At 35.7% G+C, this 20,806-nt stretch overlaps 1 pseudogene across 1 annotated transcript; it reads right to left on the reverse strand.

Moving 5' to 3' along the window:
* Window positions 1-4,101: 4,101 nt before the first annotated feature.
* LOC143542717 (uncharacterized protein At3g06530-like) lies at window positions 4,102-18,901 on the reverse strand (annotated as a pseudogene). Its single transcript, XR_013136940.1, has 38 exons — window positions 18,741-18,901; window positions 16,972-17,185; window positions 16,744-16,839; window positions 16,315-16,432; window positions 16,071-16,242; window positions 15,820-15,992; window positions 15,301-15,356; window positions 14,977-15,215; window positions 14,418-14,503; window positions 14,185-14,313; window positions 13,809-13,883; window positions 13,511-13,679; window positions 13,214-13,353; window positions 13,032-13,121; window positions 12,753-12,933; window positions 12,250-12,350; window positions 11,975-12,127; window positions 11,373-11,523; window positions 10,915-11,078; window positions 10,700-10,781; window positions 10,457-10,619; window positions 10,302-10,377; window positions 10,050-10,201; window positions 9,892-9,961; window positions 9,697-9,801; window positions 9,478-9,567; window positions 9,074-9,285; window positions 8,732-8,945; window positions 8,455-8,637; window positions 8,258-8,353; window positions 8,098-8,165; window positions 7,638-7,965; window positions 7,329-7,543; window positions 6,582-7,252; window positions 5,608-6,014; window positions 4,823-5,075; window positions 4,575-4,745; window positions 4,102-4,477 (listed from the first exon to the last, which is right to left on the reverse strand). The product of XR_013136940.1 is annotated as an uncharacterized protein At3g06530-like (transcript).
* Window positions 18,902-20,806: the final 1,905 nt, after the last annotated feature.

A 20,806-nucleotide genomic window follows, 5' to 3' on the forward strand; every position in this document is an offset into this window, starting at 1 on the left:
AAATGGGATTCGTGAATCGGCATCTAAGAGGCAAAGAGGAAACACACCAACTAGCGAACTTGGTCGATATAGTGGAGCAAACTATGTTGAGGGCGCAACGGTCGACGAAATTCGCAATATTGATTTGTTGGCTTGGTGGAAAGGTAAACAAAACGAATTTCCCATTCTATCCGCCATGGCTCATGATTTGCTTGCCGTACAAGCCTCAACGGTTGCTTCCGATTCGGTTTTTTCTCTTAGTGGGAGGGTGTTATCTATGCGAAGAACAAAATTAACTCCCGAGTCTCTAGAGGTTTGCATTTGCCTAAAGGACCATTTGGATGCGGTGGATCGTGTACATGTAAGGCCCCGAACCCGGTAGCCCTACTTTAGCGTCGGATTTACTCATAAACACAGTTCATACAAATCAGAGTTCATTAAAACTTTCGCGGAATATAAAAACTTTCATAAAACATTTCATAACAAAACACGTCTTGTCTTAAAACATCATTTTGTCTTTCAAAATTAACGAACATTAACTTAAACGTCTTGAGTCTTCCGATGCCAGCCTCTTATTCAGTGCCACGTGTCTCCTCAAGCGAGCTGCCTCATCCTACTCACCTGCGTGCATACTAAAAGTCAGCTACGCTGAGTGAGTTCTAGTTAATCGGACGCCACACAATACATACACATACATACATATCCTAAGATACATATCCATACTTAACTAATTACCCTTCTGTTCTACATACATACTTACTACCATACATACATACATATCTACAATCACTAACCTCAGTCTACCGAGAGTACGTTCATAGTCCGCCGTCTATACCTGTACTCACGATCGTGAACACGTAAAAGGTCCGCAGTCCTTACCTATGTTCACCATTCATGGTACGTACAAGGTCCGCGGTCCTTCCCTATACCATCATACATCCACAACACGTACAAGGTCCACGGTCCTTCCCTATGTTGCAACCTAATTCATAGCACGTACGAGGTCCGCAGTCCTCCCCTATGCTAAAGCACGTATAAGGTCCACAGTCCTTTCCTGTGCTGACGCCTATCTACATTACGTATAAGGTCCGCAGTCCTTATCTACGTTACGTATAAGGTCCGCAGTCCTTATCTACGTTGGCGTCTATCTCCTATAACACGTATAAGGCCCATCGTCCCTATCTACGTCTACATCTATCATCTACATCACGTATAAGGCTCGCAGTCCTTAACTACGCCATCACCTGCCAAGTCTATGTCCAACAGAAGTTAAAGGGATTTGCCGTCCTAACTTACTATGTCGAACGTATAACTCACATACCATTCGTGTACCTGTATACACATACTTCACATATACAATAATTACATTATAGCATAAGAACACTCTAGGCGTTCTCTACATCCTTCATTTAACAACCATACCCCTTGTCGTTACGTGCAATATCCGAAGATCGTTCACGCCCCGACAAGTATTCATTTGTAATATTCATACATCTTCGATATATAATATTCGTACCTTTATTTTTAACCTGACAGTACGCGCAATATCCGAAGATCGTTCGCGTACCGACAAGCAATCATTCATATCCATCACATATATCACATATGGCATACACTTATCACTTAGGATAAATGTATTAACAACACATCGAGTATGCACACAGCCCCGAAAACATAACAAGGAATGGGGCTAGAAACTCACCTGAACTCTGCTTCTTCCTCTGATAGTTGTAAATCCCTTCTTTAACTGTGCTCGGCTGACTGTATAAGTTACACGTATCAATACTCGTCTGATCTAATCTGGTGGCCTAGTATTAGCTTACTTTTACTTATCGTTTTAATCTATTCTCTAATCGAACTTGACTTTAGGCGAAGTTAAACCTTAGGCGAACTTAGCTTTAGGCGAAGTTAAACCTTAGGCGAACTTGGCTTTAGGCGAAGTTGTCATCAGGCGAACTTGGCTTTAGGCGAAGTTGTCATCAGGCGAACTTGGCTTTAGGCGAAGTTGTCATCAGGCGAACTTAGCTTGCAGGCGAAGTTCATCAGGCGAACTTAGCTTGCAGGCGAAGTTGTCGTCTGCAGCTACTGTTCGTTCTTAAATCCCTTAATCACCTTCGTTTCTTAACCAAATAACTCGATTTAGGTACCCACGGGATCGTCTGACCAGCGCCTACAAACCCCAACCATCAAATCGACCTAACATCGATGTTTAAAGGGTGCGATTTAGGCATACAGGTTACGGGTTCTTTTTATCAATCGATTAACCCATCAAATCATAACCATTTTCAGTAAGATTAGCTTTGTTGGATTCCTTTTTACCATACAAACTCAGATATATCATTTCTCAAATCAACCCGAACCTACACGAACGATTTCTAACTATAAACGTACCTTGAACGAGTCGAACTACGAACACGGAAGCCTTGATGTTGTTTTGGTCCGTCACAACGTTCCAGCACCAACAAGCTCGGGTTTTCGCCTTCGGATCTTGGTTCGGGTCGTGTGTGTTTTGGGTGTGTGTGTATGGAATATGTGAGAATGAGGATTAAATGGTGGTTAATGGTATTTATATTTAGGGATCATGGGCTTAAGCCCATGGACTCTCCTTCCTTCTTTCATAACCCAAGTCCATAACCCATATCCATTACCCAACACTAGCCCGACCCATACCAACTCCTATTCTATTTATTTATTTCCCGATAACCCGAGTAAACTTTCCCTCTATTATTAAGTAATATAATTAATATCATTTTGGAAATTTCGGGATGTTACAGCACAACACAAGGCGAACTTTGAAGACGAAATACCAATAGAGCGTCATATTCATGATGAGGAGGCGGAGGACGGGGTTTCTTCCGATAACGAAGACGAGGGTGAAGACGAGAATGAAGACGAAGAAGAGTTGTAATTTGTGTTTTTTATTTGTTTTAGTAAAATTATTTGTAACTTGTTCAACTAATATTTAGTTTTGATTTGTTTAATTATAATTACTTTTGTTACTCATGATTAATTTTTTGTACTTTTTTAATAACGACGAACATTTTATTTATTTAAACAATAATTGTTACAAACATTATTAAAACATAAACGATACTAAATATAACAACTAAAACTTAAAAAACAAAGTCCGTCATTTTAATTCGGGAATACTTATTTTTGGGTTGTAGAGCCAGACGATTCTCCCACTTCCGCTTTTTTAGCATCCAAACTTCTTTTCTCTCGACAATACTTATTCGTATGTTTTCGTAATGTCGAGTTGGACGCTGCTTTAAGAAACTTCGAGCAATATTTGCAACGTGCCATCTCATGTGAGTCAGTCATTAGACAAATCGTAATGAACCCAAACATCGGGGCATCTTGTTGTTTCGATCACCATAACGTCGTCATTAGTTGTCATTTGTTGTCGGTTTAAGCTTAATTGTGTTTTGGAGTGTGTTTTATAGTTTTGGAAGTGGTTTAACAAGTACACACTCATACATTGGTATTTATAGAATGAAAAATGGCTAAATATAGTAATAAAACCGGTTCCAACGGTCAAAAACGGCTATATAGCCGTTGGAACCGGTTTCTAACGGCTATATTGTTTGAATTTCAAAAAAAACCGGTGGAACCGGTTTTTACGTAATAACCGGTCCGGTTCCAACCCTACCCGGTTCCTAAAAGTTCGCATTTCTGGGCATCGGTTCGGTCGGAAACCGAACCGGTTCTTGACTGGAACCGGTTTCATTTTCTACCCAGTGTGAAAAAAACCGGTTCCGAACCGGTTCGGGTTTTCAAGGTGAACCCGATTTGTGCACCTCTAGCCTAAACCCACTCAGCCCTTTCGACTCTATCCTGCAACTATTTCATGATCCAAGGATTACGGTTACTGGTTTTACTGCTCTTATACCTTATCAGTCCAATGCAATTTACATGTATAATAAAATTAAATACTAAGAATATTGGATTTATTAGTTTAAACTATCAACAACTGACCAATATAAAATCTTTACAAGTAATTTAAACTTTCAGCTCTGTTACCAATAATAATCTCAGTTATATAGATCGTTATCATATTTAATTTTATTTAAACAAAAGTATGAAGTTGTTAGAAAAACATCTATAAGACTTGTGAATGTGGGGCTTAGCAAAACATCAATAGAATCCAGACCAGACATCAAAAAGGCTTGTAATTTGCAAAATTTAAGATCAAAAACATTACCACAACACCAAAACTTAACCTAAAATACTACAATCGAGTTTATGCGGAGTGTTTAAATATTAGAATGTTACAAATACTGGCGAAGGCTTTCTCCACTCATGGTTTCCATTTCCTTCAAAATTTCTTGAGCAAACAATTTAACATTCGGTTCCACGTCTTCCAGCAATTCACCAAGGAACGGTATGGTTTCGGGTAACAACACCAAGTACTCTTCTCTCAAATTCTCCACCAAAAACTTAACTATCTTTAACCCTAATATCGTGCCCGTACCTTCTCACTTCGTGTTTGCATCAAAACCTGTTAAAACAAATTTCAAAAACACAAACAAGTTTTAAAAAGTTGAAAAATGCAGACTAAGAAACAAGTGCAAACAGAGTCAAAACTAAAAACTAACCTCATGATTAAGTGGCTTCCAAAGAAGATCACTGGCACAAGTAACCGCCATTTGACCAACACAAGAAACCAACACGTCATCAACTTCGTTAACTGAAGGTACATCTGGATGGTGTTCAAGATTGGTTGGTGGATCAATAACAAGTTGTGAGATGATAGGTTTCAACAGCACCTGCACAACAAAATATTGTCAAAAAAAGTAAAACCAAATTGGGTTGACTGGTCAAAGTAGAAGAGTAATATACGTACTTGGAAATTTGAAGAGTCAAGAAACTCGTGGTTTTCAGTGTCGTAAAGAAAACACTTGTGTAAAGAGGATAAAACTAAGGCTCTCAAGTGCCACTTTCCAACAGACAAACTTGAAGCTTCTTGGGTTTTGTATAAATCCGGGTCGGTAAGTTTTGCTTTCTTCTTTCTTGTGGGACTGGGTCTTGCAACATCATCGGTCAGATGACGGACCAATCCGTTGATGATGTATTTAAAGTATGGAACAAACAAAAATCTGTAGAATTACAGAAATCGATAAGTTGAGTAAATATCATTCAATTTAAGTGGCAAAATTTATAAAGAAAAGAAAAATGGGCAATGGGTCTGAGTCATGAGTAGTGTTGGTACGCGTAAAAACGGGTTGGTCTTGTAAAAATCTCACGACATTGAAACTTTTTTATATGATTAATCAAAACCAAAATATGAAAATTGTAGCATTTTAAAGAAAAAAAGGTTTATACCAATCAGGATAGAAATTTGGTAGTTAATTACCTTTTTAAGAAAGTTTACACTTAAGGGTTATAATTTTAAAATAATAATTTGAACTTTAAATCAAACGAGCCAGCAAGCCAGCTAAAATGAGCCTAACAAGCAAAAAAACAAGCCGAGCTTACCATGACTCAAGCTCAGCTCAATTACAAAGCTAGCTCATCTTGGCTCAACTACAAATGAGCCAATTTCGAACAACTTTAATCGAGCTAGCCGTGAACATTTTAAACAGCCCTTGTATCACCTAATAGAGACAAAAACATATTATTTTAACTCACCTGTGGCTACTGATAAGCTTCTGTACTAAACCAAAGAAAGATATTGCACGGTCAATATTAGCGAGTCCTGCATCATCATTTTGGTCCACATACTCTGACCACTCAACACATTGAATGAAAAGAGGCTTAAACATGTTTTCTGTGAGTTTGGCTGTAAGAGCCACCATTGCATTAATAACATCTGTCTCAACGGCAGTGATACTGTTGACTGAAGCAGGGTGTTGACGGCGAATATCAAGAGCAAGCAAGCACGTGTTAAAAATATTTTTATAAGAAGCAGATACCGATGAACGGTCCATTTTAGTGATGAAATCACCCAACATTTGAAAAGTAATTGATAAGCTCGAATCCCCAAATTTGATTGCTTCAGAGTAAATCTTCAACAGAGGTGGAAGCAAAAGTCGAACCTAGTAAAAAAAAACAAAAAACAAAATTCAGCTAAAAAAGGTGATTTAAAACACCAAAAGGTAATCCTATGTGGCAAATTTAAATAAATCATACAAAATCACTTAGAAACAGATACGAGTTAAATGTGTCACTAGTGCCAAACAAAAAATGGATCTCAAATTATGTTATAAACAAAGTATCTTATTATTAAAAAAAACTATTATGAACAAAGTATCTTATTATTAAAAAACTATGTAATTAATCAATTATAATTAGCACCCTACATAAAAAAACTTTTCAATCACTTAAGAGATTTTAAATTTTTATATATGCTGAGCTGAAACTTCATACAAAAAAAATGGCGGTGCCTTTTTATTCAGCCGGCCCTCAATTTTAATAAAAAAAATATATGACACAAAAATTATTCAGATCAACCTAACACATAAAACATCCTAAATATAATTATAAGATAATAACATTATTGTTGAAATAAAACAATTGTGAGAACAAACTTGACACGCTATAATAACTCGTTTTGACACTATAATACAAAACCATGTCAAAATATGCGAAAGAGTTGAACTTACAGGAACTTTTTCTGTTACAAGCTTCCGAATAGCATCAGCTTTTAACTTCAACTTTGAGCTTGAGTCATTTGCATATTGTGGACGCAAAATCAGAAGTTCCAAAATTTGACCAAGATACGGGTTCAAGAAGGCACCAAGTTTATCTATAACCGCTTCAACAGTAACAAGAACGGACATGAAGAGAGAATCTTTAGAAGTTGACCCGATCAAATCGACATCTTTGCTGTCTTGGGATTCTAAACTTGCAACAGCATGACACCTCTTAAAAACATTATCCATGATGCTAGGAAGCTCAGGTAAAGCCCTAGGCCCGAGCACGTTAATTAACGCACCAACAGTTCGGAAACATCCAGAAGAGACTGCCAGGTCATCAGAATGTATATGCTTAATAACTGTTGCTAGACATGTGTTGAAGACAGAGTCACTAGAAGGAAAAACTGTCACTAAAACTTCAAGGGTAGACACTGCTGATAGCCTCAAGGAACTATGTTTTGAAGCATCCGCACCGTCATCAACTACTTTTAAAACTTCAAGACACATCCAAAGTGTTGTGATGTAATTTCATCAAAACGAAGCCATGAGCTTCTTATGCTTGAACTAAATACCCTTTTATTATGCTTCTGCGTTAACGTGCTGCACTCTTTTGCCATGTCACATAAAAGCCCGAGAGCCTGTTGAAAACCAAATACATGAGTCAATTTTTTAAAGTGAGAACGTAAATTTGTTATAATTAGAGAAAATTCTTACCTTTTTTCTCAAATTTAGGTCTGGATGACATAACAATGTGATGATGACATTGAAGTAAGTAGAAGGTAGAAGACCCTTTCTGACAGATGTCAAGACAGCTATATGAGCTCCTTTAGTTCTTTTCCAACTGAATCTGGAACACCAAGATCCTTTCTCTTAGACCCAACTAGTTGCAGGTATGTTGCAACATGCTTCATAAGGGCCCCACATGTTTCCTGCAGATGTTAAATAAAAATAAAAATTTAAAATGCAGGTCGAGTGGGTCGGATAAGAATCAAAATGGGTACAAGAAATTTTAGAAGTTCAGACCTGAATGCTATTGATATCTCCACCAGATTTAAGCTTGAACGCGATTTCAGGATCTTGTAACTTGTCACTGATGAACTGCGTTGCAACTAAGAGTTGTACAACAAGTTGTGGGTCCCATGCTTCCATTTCTATCTTCTGAAGCATCAACACAAGTGAAGGAAGCCATATCATACATGAATACTGCCCTGAAACTTGTAAGGCAAAAGTGTACTCCCACTGTGCACGTATGATAGTAGATAAGTTCTCCAATGTGTTATCATGTTTTGAAGCCAATGACCGAAAAAGGAGAACAAGCAATGAAGCCAAGCTGCTGCTCTCCCCTAGAGTCCTGTTATAGATAAGATGAACAAGCTAAATTAATTCACATTAACATGTAATCAAACTGTGTAGGTTTAGTTGAACAAATTAACAAACTGAACTAAATTTAGATGAGTCTAGCATGAAAACTGATCGTAAGTACCTCAAAAGGGGCTCAACTATTGAAAGTCTCCTATGCTGAGCAACATCCGGCAATATATTCAGTAAAACCTGAAAGAAAGACGTGCCAAGTTAAATTCATGAAGAAAGTATGATTATGGTACAGAACCTAAAAATATTTTAAGCATAATATTATCAAGTACCTGCAACAATTCCTCTTGATTTTCAGTCTTGGATAGCCAACAAGGCACAATAGCAGATATGAGGTCTTCAAATACTTTCTTCGAGTGGCCGTCCCACTGAAAAATAAACTTGCATGAGAAAATGTAAAACATTGGGTTCTATATGAAAATATTTGATATAAAATATAAATGCAGGGTGCCAAAAAAGAACAGTATACCTGTGTTACAGCTGATTCGCCAATGACAGTAAGAATGTCAAGTATGTGATCCAAAATTCTGTCTGGCAGTATCTTAGCAACTGCTGTTAACAATGAAAATACATGATTACGTGTGGCTGCATCATTTGTAGACCGAACACAACTAACCAAAAGCTTCATGTCAAAACTCCCAACAATTCCATCCTGCAGTAGAAACATGGCATTACACGATTACTAGACATGAAATACATATCGACAGGTTTAATACTTCTACAAAAAAAATCAAAAAATATATAACCTGTGCTCTATCATTGACAACAAGGGAATTTGTAATATCCTCAAGAACTGACAGTAGATTTTGCTGAATGTAACATATTGTGGTGGCTGTACTTTGTGAGTTATCAGAAGAAGTTTCTGCATGTTCTTCATCCTGCTTAACAGCTTCCCTTATCCACTCTTTGTCCATAAAAACTATGTTAAGAAGCTTAAAAAGTGGTTTTACAAGTGTGGTCCTGTCATTAATGATGTGCACTTGATCAAAAATAAGCACAAAATATGAAAAAAAGGAACATCATATAATACAAGCGGTTGTTAGTCTACGATTAGAAATTCTAAAACATGTACGCTACTAGAATCAAACCTGTTTTCTATGTCTTTCTTTAGGAGCAAAGTATCAAGTAGAGAACTCAAAAATAAGAGCTTGCTGCAACACCTATGGCCCACGTCATTATGTAGTTCAGAATTTAGATGGGTAGTGGTTTTCAATTTCTTCTTTCCATGTGGCGTATCAGTTAAAGAAGCTCCTTTTTCCAAAACAAAATCAATCATCCGATGTATCGTCAAGCTAGAAACCTGCAATCAAGCATCACATATTTGTTGTTGTCAGCACTTGTTTCTAGCCAAGAAAACTATAGTTCTATCAGGTAAGCAATTTTAGTATTTATGTGCACACTTAATCAACAAACACAGAGTTGACCTTTAAAACATAATTCCTGAATATTCAAATCAATAGAAAAAAGGTGAATAAAAAATAAAGAACCAAACCTTTATCTGCAACAAGGCTACCCTAGCAGCATTCTGAATTTCACCATTATAGCTCCGAAACAGACACACAAGTTCTTGAAATAGAAGTTCCTGCAGATCAGTTGATATGCTAGTAGATTAGCATAAGATTTAGTATGGCAAAATACTCACTTATTGCGACTAAAACTAATATTTCATGCCAGGGATCAGTTTAAAAGCATCCAACTTTAAAAAATTTACCTGTGTTTCAGGCTTGAAAGCTCCATACAAAGAATTATTAAGGCATCTTAGAACAGTTGCACATGGCTGTATAATGGATGCATCTTCAGAATACGCACGATCAACCTGCCATAATAATAAAACAGAAAGAAAAATGTGAATGTGATTCAAATAAAGTGTTGCTAACTGAATAAGTAAATGCACTATAATTGCTACCTGAAGTGACTTCAAAATGTATGAGTCAACAGAATGTCCAATTGTTGCTGATGTAAGTTTCATACAGCACCAGAAAGACAACGGTAAAAAAGTTGTTTATTGAAAATTATGAGAGATTCTAAAAGCATAATCATAAAATTTCTTAATAGCAAATTACCTCCAGCAAAAGACACAGGATTTTAACTTGTATCATTGACAACGACTTTTGAGATGTCTTGCGTCTTTCTAACAGATCATTTAACAATGTATTAACTTCTTTAACTTGCATAATTTGGTTTCCCAATCCTTTGAGCAAAGATATTATTTTCAGCTGCCAGTTTGTCAACCATATGAAAAGTAAATACAAAGAAATCCAAAGTGGATAGAACTTGATGCGACTATAGTTGATTAAAAAACACTAACAAAATTACCATTCCATATGAACACAATGATAGTGCAGATCCCAAGACAAATTTCATTATGCTGTCTTTCGTAGGCCTATCAAATCTGTATAAGTTTAAAACAATACAGATTTAGATCAATTACAAACTTTAAAATGATAGCAAGATACCATTAGAGAAAATACCTCTCCCCAACACTCTTTGGCACCAGCAGTCCATGATAAGAAGAGCTTAACAATGTTGTAAAGAACTCAGCAAGAAAATCAATGTCTGACACAATAAGCTTTTTGTGTTGAACCATCATTGCCAAAATTTCTCCAAGAAAATGACTCCAAACTGCACTTCTCCCTGAAGCAAAGCAACAAAAATATTTTTACGACAAAAAAATAACATTAGTTAATCAGGTTTGAATTAAATAAACAAAATACCATTTTTTCCTCCAGATACACTAGCATGTGGCCATAACGTAAGAAGTCCTTCAATGCAGCTCATGGCGGCTGCTCGTGTTTCCTGAAAAAACATTAGAGATAAAAAGTTTATAAAAAAAGTTAAAGTCATCAAATCGCATGTGGTCATACTATGGCCGTTCCGTTTTTAGATAAATAACGTGAAGTGACATTTTTGAGTTGCGACATAATTCTACCTGGTTGTCGCTAGATAATGGAACAAGAATGGAAGGAAACTCAGCAGGTAGTTGAAGAAGTAAGCTCTCATCTATTGCATTTCTTAAACGGATTTCTTCATCTAACTGAGAACAAACAAATGCAAATGAGTGTAGACTCTCTTTTTGGACAGCAACTGCAACACCTGCAATAATATACAACTCATAAAAATCCATTTAATAACAAAAGAATGAACAAGGAAAAATATAGCTCTTTTACTGTCCTTAAGGTTCAATAATGCTAAATACTTTCACTCCAACTCATATTTAGCAACAACAAAAAATGATAAAAAAATATAAGGTGTAAAAGATAACTTAAAAATCAAACAATCAACCTGACTGTAAACCAGAAAAGCGAACTAGCTAACATCTAGGTCATCAGTGATATAGATGACATATAAACATTAAGTAATCCACAAAAAGTCAAAATGTTGACCCACCTTCATCCGTGAAAAGTGAACACAAAAATCGAGCTGGAGAACTCTTCTGTTTTGAAACAAGCTGATGAAGATGTTCCTTAAATATAACCTTTGAATGAGAAGCAAAAAACGAAAACAGATTTTGAATAACTTCCCGCTTCTGGTTGCCGTCCTGCAAGAGTTGAAGTTTTAGAAAAATGCAAAATATCACAGCTGATGGCACCTAGTAGATGCGGCAAAATGGGCAGATTGTTTAGGGCCACAGGAACGAAGTTTGGTATGAGTTTAAGCATGTTAGATCTGGACATCTGGTTGAGTTGACCCGAAACACGCTATCCAAAGGTTGCATTTTTTCCCAAATAATTAGTGTAAAAAATGGTGTCAAAATATTATTTAAAAAGTAAGTCATTCTTTTGAAAAAAAACAACTTATAAGTTCATTCTTTTAAAAATACACATTGGGAAACTTTCGACACTTTTGACCTATTTCCTGGCTACTCCCCAGTAGTTATTTTTTTCATTTTACCTTCTTCACAAGAAAAAGTCAAAACATAACCTGAATCTGACCGACTCAAAAGTAATGAGTCAAAATTGTCATCTTTAATAACCAAAAAAGAATCTAACCTTTAAGACATCCTCACAAGACACTGCAATGAAGGCATTTAATAACCGCCAGAATACGCATATTAATATCTCAGAATTCAACTCCTCAAAGTTCATGTCATGCATGTTCTCAAGGAATCCTATGCAATCAACTTCCAACATTGTTTTAACTGACTGTAAAAATAGTAAAACTAGTTAGTTTAAAAACCAAGAATTGAAGTGCTACTCAAAAAATATGCAGAAGCCTCTTCAGAGTTTCATTAAACAATCAAGTAACCAAATTGTTAGTAGAATACCTCTTCTGAAGAAGTTGCAAATCCAGCTGCCTCTAACTTGTCCCACTCTTTTACAATAACGGTAAAACAAGATTCATACAATGCAGAAAACTGACCGAAATCTGAAGCAAAATGGAAAGAGAAAATGAAGTAGGTTTTAGCAAGCAAGTTACTGAAAAAAGGTATGAGCTTTACTTGGTTTGCAACAATGGTGTTGTTCTTTATTAGTATACAAAAGCGGTGCTGCTGCTTCTTTTCTTATAAGATGTTAATTGCCATGTATAATCTAAACATGCAAATGGAGTATAATTTTTTGTGTCTTTTTTTTTTATCTTGATTGAATTCAACACCATTTGGAAATTAGTAGAGCGCTAATGGCAAAAAATGAAAACAACCAAATATATAACACGGTTTTCAAAAACTTTCATGTTTTAGCATATTGGGACAGTGGATATGAAAATAAACTAAAAAAATCAATGTAGACATAACATCCTAGATATGAAAAACCAGTACAGACAGCTTACCTTTCAGTGGTTTCGTCAGTGATTGCAACAAAATATAAAAAAATAATGTCTTGGAATATTCCAAATCATAGCAGTGTCCAACAATCCACCGTACACATTCATCAAAGTTGGCCAAGAAATATTCAGCCATGACATTGATATTACTCATATTAACATCCAAAATACTTTTAAGCGACAATTTCTGAACAAATTAAACACAACAAAATTAATATACGTCAATTTTGGCATGCAACAAATAACTGTAAAAGAAACTACAAGCAAAGAAAGATATAAACTTGCCTGCCCAGAGCTGGGGATGGTAAGTCCTTGGTAGAGAGGCCATTTTAACTCTCTTGATACGTTTAAAGCCTCCAAATTTATTCTCTGACACTGATATTTGATACAAAACAAATGCTGCTTAGTATGTAGTAAACACATATACAAAATAAAATGTTATTTAATAAAGCAGATCCCACAAGGACCTTTGGCATAATTAAAATTAGAGGAAATATCATTGCAGTGAGCTCTTTCTCATATCCTTCTTGGCCTGAGAAGCTTTCAGTTACATGCTTAATACATGACACGGCCACATCAGCAGCTAAATTTTCATTATCAGATCCCTCTGTAGCAATTCAAAAATGAATGGTTACACTCACACCAATGTGCTCCAATAAGTATTTGCAAAATGTATAGCCTATTTCTATGTCTAATCACTCTAACTATCAAACACATGTATAGCTAAACATCAAAAGATATCATATGAGCTAGAAGAAACTTACTTGAAATTACTATATTGGTGCATCTTTTAAGCACCTTCTGGAGGCCATCTAAGAGATCTGAATGGTTAATGAATTCAGACAATCTGCTCATACTCAACACTGCCTGAACCACACTAAAATCATCATCATAAAGTCTCCTCAATAGCGCATCATTTACAGTTTGAAGTTTCTGTAAAAATAATAATAGGAATATTGGGAAAATATCAAACATTAGCACATGCATTGTCGAGCTAAAATGTTGAAAAAACAATTAATCTAAAATCTGATAATAAATTGCTTCCAAATAATAGCATATCACCTGAGAATTAACCAACTTATCTCCAAGGCTTGAATCTGCATCTAAACTTATAACAGCATCTCTCCGAACCCTAGCCTGTGACATCATATCAACATAACAAAATATCAGAAAACTGTATGCAGATAAACCATACCTTGAATTTGAGATGTGGTATAATATAGTATGCCATACAACTCAAAACAAACTAGACATAGGCATTTAAAATTACAAAATCAGAAAACTCATAACTGTACTATTACTTTAAAAATCAGAATTTTTAGGTGAAATCAATTCAATCTTAAATAGATGTTTTAAATTGGCCCGATTGAGAAAAAATCTTTTAGATAAAGCGATAAAAGAGTCAACTTCGTGAATATTAAATAGTAACAGAAAATACCTTTGGATGTTCAAGAGCAAACCAAATCTTTGAATCAGATGCTGCAGATGACGAGTCCAAGCCACTATCTAATATCTTGCAGAGCATCTCATATGAAGAGTTACCTTTCTTGGATTTCACTTCAGTTTCCTATAAGGAAAAAGTAGACAAGACATTGGATTCAAAATTAAAATCTAAATATATAAATTTGACAAAAAAACACAACTGGAAAAGTATACAGCAAAACTACATACCTCTTGAAAACTTTGAACAGCTTCACGTAATTCCAATGAATAATGATCCTTAATGCAGACCACAATTTGTTTCACCTTGCTTTGTGCTACTTGTTAAAAAAAATAAAAATGAGAAAAGATATACAGCCAAAATTGAAAATAATGCAACTTATGTAGAGGTGGCAACTTTGATGAGGTACTTATAAAGGGTCAAACATCACAAAAAAAAGGCAGCTCGAAATAAAGAGATCAACCAATTTATAAGTGGCCCAGGTGTATACTTAGTGCATAAAACCTCCAAAGTCATTTCACACAAAATAATTAAAGCATAATCAAAATAATGCAATTTTTCATCATATATGCATATAGTTATGTAAAAAGTGGACAAAAAGTAATTCCAGTCAACCCTAACCAAACTGGACCGTTTTGACACCTAGAAAATATGACCGATTTGACACATCATCCAACCTGCCAGCCCCACCCATATTGCCAACTCTAAACATGATCTTAGTAAGCTTAAGCATCTAAGCAAGACCACAAAACAAAAATATCAAATTGCAATTGAAACTTGTGAACCAACCTTGTTCAGATGAAGGTGATGTTTCAGCCCCTTTCTTAAATAACTTCATAGAGATAGAAACAGTTTTTGAGACTAGACCAACTAGAGCATTTACAGGAACAGTTTTGATCACAGAAAGAAGCACTTGATGACATATGTCATCATCAAAACTATATTCCATGAGTGACTCCAAAAGGACTGCCAGAAACTTATCAACATTGAACTCCTTGGTCAACCCAGAAAGAGCCACAGAAAGGTCCCTTAATCAAAGAAACAAAACCCAGCTCGTAAATTATAGACATAAAGAACTAAAAAGAAGAAAAAAGAACCAGCTATGTAGCCTACCGTATTTCTTTCAAGACATCCACAACTTTTTTATGGAGCAATTCCACCGATTGAGACTGCCATGTTAACAACACGTTATATCATTCTTGTCAGACAGATTTTAGAAAAAACGTCACCAACAATAATCAAGTTTCACCATTGTTCATCACTAAGGTCTCAATCATGTTTCAGAGTTGTAAAATAAAAAAAAGTAACCTAACAATTAACTGACACGCCAAATCAACCATCATACCCAATTGGCATGGCATGGCATGTCAGCATATGTAACCAACGATAAATGTTGCTTATCATTTATTTTAAAACAAAAATCACCAACTTTTTTACAAAATAAAAACTTGAGTGGTTTAACCTCTTAGAAAACATTAGTAACTTCAGTGAGACAATTGTGAAACTTGGTTCATTTGCCCTCGATCTTAAATACTAATTACTAAATACTATTTGCTCCACTAGATATGCAATATCAGATTACTTTAAAATATAAATTTCATTCATTAGCAGTTTAGTCGCATGCAAGGATACCTGTACAACAATGGCCAAGGCCATGAATGACTCTTGAAACAGCTGCAAGTCAGTAGAATGTTTTGCATCCTCACGTGCCACGTCAGCAATGGAGCGAAGCAAGGTTTTAATAAAATTAGAAGACAATGATGATCTATTAGCTAACATACCAACAATCATCAAAGCCCCAGCCTGACAAATAAATAATCAAAGTCATCAGTACAATATAACATTTATAGTAAAATGCCTAGGACTCCCAAAATGTTCCAACTTGTGATCTGTACTTCCTTTTGAATGACTTCGAAAGCTGGAATCCACATACGGAAGAATTCTCTTTACAACTTCAGAACCAATAACTGGAAATGAGCCCAGAACCTCTGTAACAACAGCGGTACAGAAGCTTATCACAGGCCTTGACGGTTGAACCTTCTTGGATGGTAACGCCTAAAAAAAGTAATATGAAAGATTTCAAAAATTATTCCTCGCTATCATGTAAACATACATTAGCAAACTTACATAGTTGCATAAAGCTTCTAAAACCCCCATATCGCGCACGCACTGCTGCACAATGACCTTCCTGGGAGGTGGTGCACCAGATGTCTTAACACCCTCAAGAAACGCCCATTTACCATGTCTAGATACCAAAATAAATCATGATATAAACACTCAAATACGATACCAAATTTCCAAAAAGATAAGACAACATAATAAATATAAGTAGCCAAATGGGTTGTCCCAAATACAATATTTGTCAAAAATGTATGTTTTTTCACAAAACATAAACTTTAATAAAAATATAATCTTCTGAATTAGGTTATTTTTTGCAATAACAGTACACTATCAAAAACTTGCAGCCTGTTAGACCCGTAAAACAAAAAATGAAACTAAAATAACCCATTTGCCACCTCTAATAGAGAGTACAGAAAGAAAAATCCCATTTCTCACCGTGTGTCAATAAGTTGCACAATACGAACAAAGACATGCGTATCATGATAAGGTAGAGCACACAAAATCATCTCCTCTGTGTTGTAAACATAGATCCTATAGACAATATATAAGCATGTGAATAGAGAGACATGTTGGCATACAAACTGTAACATACAAGAAACCTAAATATTCAAAATGAGAAGAACATAAAAAGGTCAAGTGTGAATTATAAATTAAAATACATACTTGTATCTACGGATTAGATATTCGAGTGTCCGCAAAGCAGAAGGTAACAGAAAATATCCTGAAAGCAACCGCAAATAAGAACTAACTGAAGCATTAATTTGGTTATTCTCTTCAATGCCCATTAGCGCTCTATCCAAGTCTTTACTCTTATGTGCAAACACATCATTCTTGTAGTTCCCAAATCGTTCATCTTGGCTAACAAGAGCCTCCAACCCTGAGAAACCAAGACTCAAATCATTCAAATTGGCAAAACACTGAATATTCTGGTATAACAAACAATTATCCAGTTATTCTCAAATTCTCAACATAAAAATTCCTGATAGCCTAAATTACATCAACAAGTAAAAACTTCAGCTACAAGCCTACAACATCATATTATTCTGCACTTATATCCATCATTTACTTGAGATTTTGCTTTAATATGCTTTAATGACAGACAAAATAAAAGTTATCCATCATTTACTTGAGCTAATGCTTTACTGACGGACAAAAAAAGTTCATTTTCATCAATGGCTGAACCAAAAATCAGTTAGTCTGACAAATGCATTGTTAAACTCTATAGTTCAACAACAATCTTTAGAATGTCTTCAACCAAAAGTTACCAGTAACAGTAAAAAAACAAGCTGAACCAAAAACCAGTTAATCTGACAAATGCATTGTTAAACTATTGTTCAACAACAATCTTAAGAGTGTCTCAAACCAGAAGTTGCCAGTAACAGTAAAAAAACATACTAAAAGCATGCTTTAATACAAACTAGTCTATGATTGGCATTAATCAATGTTTCAGGCACTTTATCCAACCTATGTTTGATCATAATAACTAAAACAATCTACATCAACAGCTGGTCCAAAAACCTAAAAAATTAATTAAAAAATTGTTGAGATGAATTGCATATCTTCAGTTAAAACCTAAATTACACTAAATTTAGCTTAATCAACTCATGCTATTCAAGTAATCACAGTATCCTACAACATCTAAAACAGAACATATAATCTAACTTATCATAAACTTCAACTACTAGAATGCATAACCTTTAGTATCAAATCAACACAACAATATACACATATCAACATTTCAATCAAAATAAACCAATTTCAGCATCATAAACACAAAATGCAGTGTCATTTTGAAAGCAAGCAGCATGCTATTCATACAAGTATCAATCAAAAGCATGAATTCAACAAGCTAAATAAAAGGTTACAAGTTCTACATTCAAAAATGTTGACAGAAATTGCATGCCTTCATATAACACCTAAATTACACTAATTTTAGCTTAATCAACTCATGCTTTCAAGTGATCACAGTATCCTACAACATCTAAAACAAAACATATAATCTAAACTATCAAAAACTTCAACTACTAGCTACATAACCTTTAGTATCAAATCAACACAACAATATACATATCAACTTTCCAACCAAAATAAACCAATCTCAGCACCAAAAACACAAAGTGCGGGCATCATTTTTAAAGCAAGCAGCATGCTAATTACAAGTATTAATCAAAAGCATGAATTCTAAAATGTTTAAATGAATTGCATGCCTTCAATTAACACCTCAATTACACTAAATTTAGCTTATTCAGCTCATGCTTTTAAGTAATCACAGTATCCTACAACATCTCAAAACAAAACATATAATCTAAGTATCTAACTTATCAAAAACTTCAATTACTAGCTACACAACCTTCAGTATCAAATCAACACAGCTTAATAATATATACACAAGCAGCATACTAATTACACGAACATTAACAATTAACCAATACCTGACAGCGCGAGGTTAAACAGAGCATCGATATCAATATCAGCTGCTTCCTTCGCATCGAACAGGATTGACGGACGAGTAAACGGCCGTTTGATAGGATCCGCGTCGGCTGTAACAATTGACCTAATTGCTTGTAGCTGTGCGGTAATTGATGTCGCCATTGTAAGCATTGCGGTGCATTGCAAAGAATTGCCTGGCTTTAAATACAGACATGATCTGGTTAGGGATGTTCTGTGTGATGTTCTTAAACGGGCAGGGATTTCTGCTAAAAAGGAGGCCCCTGTTAACTTTCTCACGGATCCTATTGAAGGGAGGTCTACTTTACGACCAGCTGATATTCTTGTGTTCGGGTGGGCAGGGGGGAAACACGCCTGTGTGGATCTTACAGGAGTGTCTCCTCTTGTTGGGCTCAGGGACCGTGGGTTTGTTGTGGGTCAGGCTGCGTTGAAGGCTGAATCGGGCAAAGTTGTTAAACACGAGAAAGCTTGTTTAGATAATCAACATGTCTTTCTACCATTTGCCTTTGATACATTTGGTTTTCTGGCTCCAGAGGCTGTGAAATTTTTGAGTAGGGTTCAGCGCGTCGTACACGGAACCTCTTCAGCTTCTAGGTCCCAAAACTTCGTTTTTAGCAGGATTGGCTTTGCTGTTCAAAAGGGGGTTGCGGCGCAACTTGTTGCCCGTTTGCCTGCCACTTTATTGTAATCGTTTTATAGTAAATTATTTCAAATGAGAATCACTTTAACTTATTGTAAGCTGATTAAACCGAAGGTTACTGAATTATAGTGAGCTAATTTAGGTTTTGTTGTTGTGAGTGAAATTGATAAACCCTAGAACCAGAGTGTAGAGGTGGTTACCGACTTCAAATGAGATGACGCGGGTGTTTAAGTTTAATGGGTTTTAGGGTTTATGGTTTTGTTTGTATTGCAAGGTTGGTCCTTTCACTATTGGTTAATTCCATTCTGTCATGTTTAGATTTTAGGGATTATATGTAAGAAATTAAAGCTTACTTGTTTTTTCGATCGGCGACTTTCTTGTGTGTTATGCCACCGTACTCCCCGATTTTGAGAATCGTGTTGCTCCACTATAGCTAGACTATGTTGTCTTAATCGGGTCCACGTTGGCTTCAGAGTTTGGCTCTAGCGTTTCCCCAACGGCAACTTAGCAGTCGTTGTGTCATTACAATAGCTTAACTCTCTGGCGTAACGTACGGTGGATGGAAACCCACGTGGGCTTGGAATTCAACTAACAACTTGAAATAAATTTGGTGGATTTGCGATTCTAGGTGTGAGACCCTTAGATTATATGTTAATTTGAACTTAAAAGATAAACATGATTAGGGGTCTAATTTGTCGGCAGTTGGGTTTAAGTGGACAACAATACTGGCAATTGTGGTTTTTGTGTTATCTGCAATTAATTAAATAACTTAAGTGTTTTGTAAACACAGTTCCTAATTATGATTCCATTGTAAATCTTTTTCGGGACGAAAAAGGATAAGTGTGGGGATGTGATGTGGTAAAAGAATGTGTTTTAAGTGTTTAATTTCGTGTATGTTAAGTGTTTTTATATTTCAAACACGAGTAATTTGAGTGGTTTTATTTTTACATATACTCGGAGCTTAAAGGAACTAATTTGGAGCACTTAGGATGGCAAGGAATTGATTTATGGGCAAAACGGAAGCAATCGGGGGAGTTCGGAAGTGATTCGTGCGCATCTAAGGGAAAACAGATATATTTCGGGCTTAAAATGAGTTACGAAAACCATAATATATGAATTATGAATTTGGGTTTCCCGACAATATGAGTATGAAAATGGAATAAAAAGAACCGTAAGGTGGGGGAAGCTACGACTTAGCCGTAGGCTACGGATCCCAGATCGTAACTTACGGCATGTCTGACGGGCGTTCGATTTTAGAAGGTTTTCTTTCATATTTAAGCCCGAAAAACCCTAACGTCGATTATTCTTTATACCTTAGCCACCAAGGATGATTTTGGAGCAATTCTTCATCTCTTCACCATCTTAACACTCTCAATCACCAAATTAGATATGAGCAAATTCGGTACTGGT

The sequence above is a fragment of the Bidens hawaiensis genome, unplaced genomic scaffold, assembly GCF_021521415.1.
Source record: "Bidens hawaiensis isolate Kalapana, Puna unplaced genomic scaffold, B.hawaiensis_p1.1 tig00012954_1, whole genome shotgun sequence".
Taxonomy (NCBI): domain Eukaryota; kingdom Viridiplantae; phylum Streptophyta; class Magnoliopsida; order Asterales; family Asteraceae; genus Bidens; species Bidens hawaiensis.